We start from the raw sequence: 6,080 nt of genomic DNA, 5'->3' as shown, positions 1-6,080 counted from the left end.
TAGGTTTCGTACTAGTGAGCAATGAAACCAACTGATTTTGACTCAATTGATAATAAAACGAGAATTTCTCCGAATCTACGCAGTGGATCGATCCGATCCTTGGGCGGTTGTACTCAACAGGTCAAGTTGCGCTATATTACCGTACGTTTATTATAGGTATCGTAGTAGTGAGCAATGAAACCAACTGATTTTGACTCAGTTTATAATAAAACGTGAAATTCTCTGAATAAACGCGGTGCATCGATCAAATCCTTCGTAATAACCGTACGTTTAACATAGGTTTGGCATTAGTAAACAAAGAGACCATTTGATTTTGACTCAATTTATAATAAAACGTGAATATCTCATAATCTACGCGGTGCATCGATCTAATCGTTGCACAGTTGTACTCAACAGCTCGACTTGCGTTAGATTACCGTACGTTTATCATAGGATTGATATTAGTAAAGAATTAATACCTTTTATATTGACTCAATTCATAATAAAACGTGAAATTTTCTGAATAAACGCGGTGCATCGATCTAATCCTTCCATTGTTGTACTCAACAGCTCGATTTGCCTTAGATTACGGTACGGTTATCATAGTTTTGATACCAGTAAACAAAGAAACCAATTGATTTTGACTCAAACACAAAATTCAAAAACCCTATCGAAGTTGAAAAAAGCAGTCACAATGAAATACTCAAATTTATTTGTAAATATCACCAAATTATACGATTGTATAATTCATGTAAAATCAGTATTATAGAAAAGATAAATTTGGCTAAATGAATATTATTTTAGTCAATGACTCTAATGCTTCCTAATAATCGCTGCGAGAAAAAAGAATTTAGGTCGAACACAGTAAAAGAATTTTATTTGTGTGTGCTCATACTGTACAAAGATAAGGACGGACTACAATGAGAAAAAATTATAAATTATAAAATTAATTATAAAGGAGTGTACAATACTCGAGGACACATGCATAGCACGTGGATTTCTACCTTTTTATTTTTATTCTCCGGGGCAACTAGGCGCACGAGACTGTGAAAGTTAAACGAAGGATTACCGGTTAAGCCCAGAAATTCGGTTGGGAGTGAGACGGTTTTCTAGAATGGTATGCAATTAAGGCTAATTGTTTGGAGTTATATACATTAGATGCATATATGCTATTTTGCTCGCGAACTTATGCGTCTTCAATCTTATAAGAAATGGTCGATGTTTATTTCAATAAACAATAGTATTGTACGGAATATTATACGAAACACTCTTGTAAACAATACAAAAAGGATTTTACACTAAAGGAATAATCTTACATCGGTCATTTTACTCACATTCATCGGTATACATATGTATAGGTCAAAATAACAATTAACCGTAACAATTATCCTCTACACTACAATATCTACTGTACATTTGAACAAGAACGTGTTGTGTACTACGATATAAAAGTATAATTTTGTTGTTCGAATCAGCATTTTTTTTAATTCCATTACATCTATACTTATATCATTTCAATTTTTGCAAAAAAAAAAAAAAAAAATAAATAAATAAAGCATACATACATAAATATAGGTAAAATTATACAAAGTTAATTATGCATATTAATATTCTTTTTCATCAACGTAATAAAGTGTAATTAAGAGTCACAATATTTGTTATGTGTATGTATATCCTCTTATATTTATTTTCCTTATTATATTTATAAATTCATCAGCAGTAAATATCTGTACATTTTTATATAGTTGCCCTAGCTTATACATCACAATAACTGTATAATAAGTCACATAGTCTACATTTTATGCAGGTACATATTTATCAAATTAAACCCAAGGAGCAATGTAAATGTGGTTGTTATGGCCAAAGTAATCATTGAGCGTGCACTCTGATGCTGTATCTTGCTTCTTAAGGGAGTCTCACTGCATATGCATATCACAACAATGTAAATGTATATGTTTTTGCGCTTATACAGTAAATGTTATATACACAGTGTGTAGTACATTGTTGCTGTTTGAAAAAAAAACATTAGTGTCTTTAAACAAACTGAGATTTATAGTGATAAGTTTCGTAATGGCTAAACTAAAATACGCCTGTATTATCACAGAAGATGATCCAATAAAAAGGTACTGCAAACCAGTAGATGTGATCTACAAATCAAAAAAGGATAGGAATCATATTTCCCCATCTAATCTACAAGACTTTGATGAAAAGCAAGTCTATCGAGTGTATTGGAGGTCGTGTGGAAGCAACTATAAAATACAAGATAATTGTTGCACATTTTATAAAGCACATATAATCAGTCTGGGAGGTTAGTAAATTTTAAGATATATCGTAGTTATATATTCATGTGATGCACTAAACAAAGGTAGATAAATAAAGCTATATGTATGTTTTTTTTGTGCAAATTCTTGCTTAATTACTTCCAAAATAATTGATAATATAGATTCGAATTATCTGACTTTGTTCGGTGCCTCACATTGAATTTCATGGCATTGGCGATGAAATGTGCACATAGGTCTGTACATGAAAACTGAAACTATATTCCTTAAGATGAAGTTAACTAGCTTCATTGTTTCAATATCTTAAGACAAATCACTATGCAAAATTTTAGTTTTCTACGTCTGATAGTGTTTAAATGAGAGAAAATACGAAATTGTGAAAAAAGCAATCGAAATCATTTGCAACGCTGGACTTACTCTCATTAAAAATCTGTAAGAGCTAGAGAGCTCAAATTTTGCATGATAGTTTGTTTCAATATATTGAAACAATATAGCAAGTGAATTTTTTTTAAGTCATATAGTTTTAGTTCTCATATAGAGATCTACATATTCGTCAAAAATGCCAAACGTAATCATTTTCCATTCTGTACTTATTCTCATTTAATTCAATACATTTTTCATCGTCTGCATACAACTATTACTTTCTTTTACAGAATCTGAAGAAGATGCCCGAAAAGCAGCTGATAAAAGACAAAAATGATTCAGATTAAAAAAAAACGTATGGAGGTGGTGAATCAACTGAAAGTACGGTTGAGGAGGAAGTAAAATCATCTGTGAGTCTTTATTATTATATTATTTATTATTTATTTGTAAGCAGTGATTAGGCAGTCAAAGTGGGATTTTCTTCAGGTTTTCCTCCATGTCACTGAAGCACTGGTGCATATATTACTAGTATATTAAAGATTCAGAAATTTTAGAAAAACAAAGAATAATTTGTGTGTTGTGTTATTAATGTAAAATAGTAATCTTACCGTACTTCATATAAGTATTCCCCATTGAAAATAAATACCTACACAAAAAATATTTATTTTCAACAGGGTTAATTATCTATGTTTTTTTTTAAATTTCAGATTTTTTAACATTCAGTAATATATTCAGCAGTGATTATTTTATGTTAATACATGTAAAATAGTACATTATTCCACTCTCGGTTAAAAGGCTTTTTTATCAATAAAATCTATAAATTTTTAATATTTTAAACAATTTAGAATTTTTTTTAATTTTTAAAATGTTTAAAAAAATTGTAAATGTTACAAATTTGATTAATCTTTAACAATTTTAAATGTATACAAAAATTTTAATTTTAAAAAATTGTAAAACTTTACTTTCGCTTAAAAAATTTTCCTTTTTCTAACTCCACAGTGAAGCATTTAGCTTCCTCCTAGAGGAAGCTTTGTAATAGTGAAATTTGGAGTTTCTTCAAAACTTCTAGAAAATACTTTTTGGTGCGTTAAAAGTTCAAATCAAGTGTTTTCGGAAATTGTCCGTATGGATGTGTGTGTGTGTGTGTGTGTGTGTATGTATACCGTAATATTTCTGGAACTACTCCGTCAATATCAATAAAATTTATATTTTTTTACTTTTTTTTATGGCCATTTTTTGATTTTTGAAAAAGACTATTATTTTGCGTTTTTTTCTCTGAAACTAAACATTATAATCTCGCGAAAAAAATTATGTTGATGGGTCACGTGCCAAACTATATCCCATTAAAATTTCAATTGATTTGACCACTTATTTTTTCAGTAATTTTTTATTTTGCCACGCTAATTTTACCTTTGCCCGCTATATTATAATGCGTAGCAGGGGCGTGAAGTAGGTCTTTTTCCTCAAAAAGCCTACTAAGCCGTTTGGGCACACTATACTTTTTTGTGACTTAAGTGCGATTTTTGTGTTTTTATGAATATCGCACTATAGTCGCTGTCGATATTTTACAATGCACACTACACAGAAACTCACACACGCACTCACAACGCCTGGAAAGCAGGCAGTGGGCGTTTTTTAATATTTCCTGCCCGCTAAAAAGGCTTTGAAGTTTGGTTATGCGCGCGCGCATGCGTTTGAAAAAAAATCACGCAATTACTGACGTGATAAACACGTGAGAATCGCGATATTATTACGTCGTAATCACGTGAAATTTTGTGCAGATGTATGAATACCTAACCTTGAAATGTGTATATTGAGAAAATATATGATACTATAAAAAGAACGCGCGAAACGCGTCTAAACTTGCAACTTTATAGTTATCAAAATGCTAATTAGTTATATTCATCAATTTAAAAATGAGGAAAATTGAACTAATTATCGATTTATTGACTTTATTAACTTTATTTATTAACTTATTGTTTATTTTTGTTTCAAATAGAAAATTACAATTCGGTCGAAAAATACTTTTACGCCCGCTGCTGCATTTTTTCGCCTGCCGGATGGAAAACGACTACTTCAGTCCCTAATTTTAGGTCGAAAAAACGCGAAAATCGTGCATGTTTTACAAAATCGTACTGTTTTTGTAATTTGACCCAGACTTATTGCGAATTGTCTTGTTTTTAAATTTGTAGATACCGTTTTTATAAATGTATCACGTGATAATCACATGAGAAATTGTCCCATATGTCATGTAATTTTTACGTGATTATCTCGTCAGTCTCTCGCGACGCTTACAGCTTCATCACTCAAGTAATTGCATGATTATTTTTTGTAGGGCCGCTCACGCGCGCGTACATACAGCGGGCGTGAACAAATTAAAAACGCTTGCTATACGCCCGCTAATTTGCTCGGTACCCGCTTTAGCTGGCGTTTTTCATTGTTTAGCAACTGCTGCCCAAGCAAAGGACGAAAAAACGCTCGCATTCGCGGGTATAAAACGCCCTTAATTTTTTTTGCCCGCTGATCTGAAAATGGTAACTCGTACCATTGTTAAACAAATTTTATGTTTGACCCGCAAAACTGATTTCCAGGAAAAATATACCCGTTTGTTCCATTTTTTACAGTCTTAAAGTGGACTTTTTAGTCGAGTGTGGAATAAAAATGTACACATATATATATGCGTATGATCTTACGTCCTGTAGATTTTACGTGGTCTATTAGATTACAAAATTTTTTATATGAAAGGCTATATATAATATTATAGTCATTTTCTATAAACCGATTGTTTAAATAAACTGTATATTATATTTATAGCAATCAAGTAAACTTTCGACAAAGAAAGGAAATATTATTAACTCCAGTAATGTTATTCAAAAGTACAAAAAGAGCATTTTGTTACAAACCAGAAAAGAGCTTTGTCTCGATGATGCAAATGATGGTGATAAATCTACAGATGAAGGGGTAATAAAAAAAGGCGCTTATCAGAAATGTGTGAAAATATTAGTTTTGGGTAAATAAAATTTAAGACTTTCTTTTTATAATACTTTTTGGCTTTTTAATGCAAACGAAATTGAATAGTTATAGATGATTTAGAAATACAGTTTCAAATATGTAAATATTTATATCAAAATGATACAAAACTTTTTATTATGGGTTGTAGAGCATCTGGTGATTACACAAAGTTAGTAACATTAAGGAGCCACGCGTTGTTTTACGGAATATAAGACTCAATACAATGTCCACTCAAAACAATTTGATTTCATCAGGGCCTTCTTCACTTAAAACACACCATTAAAACTGTCAAGCCAGAGGTCCTCAAACTGATACATTTTCTAAAATCAAAATCAAAATCAAAATCGCGGTCAAAATCGCGCTTAATATCTAAGTCACGATCTAGGTCTTTGTTACGGTCAAAGTCGACATCTAAGACGCAGTATACTTGTAAGCTACGGGTTGATT

At 31.2% G+C, this 6,080-nt stretch overlaps 1 long non-coding RNA gene across 1 annotated transcript; it reads left to right on the top strand.

Moving 5' to 3' along the window:
• Positions 1–1,777: 1,777 nt before the first annotated feature.
• On the top strand, positions 1,778–5,832 carry LOC116416611. Its single transcript, XR_004226956.1, has 4 exons — positions 1,778–2,287; positions 2,912–3,031; positions 5,436–5,631; positions 5,782–5,832. It is a non-coding gene; the product is annotated as an uncharacterized LOC116416611 (long non-coding RNA).
• Positions 5,833–6,080: the final 248 nt, after the last annotated feature.

The sequence above is a fragment of the Nasonia vitripennis genome, assembly GCF_009193385.2.
Source record: "Nasonia vitripennis strain AsymCx chromosome 2 unlocalized genomic scaffold, Nvit_psr_1.1 chr2_random0012, whole genome shotgun sequence".
Classification (NCBI taxonomy): Eukaryota; Metazoa; Arthropoda; class Insecta; order Hymenoptera; family Pteromalidae; genus Nasonia; species Nasonia vitripennis.
Note: the sequence above shows the minus strand (reverse complement) of the source record. Positions and strands in the feature narration are given on the sequence as shown.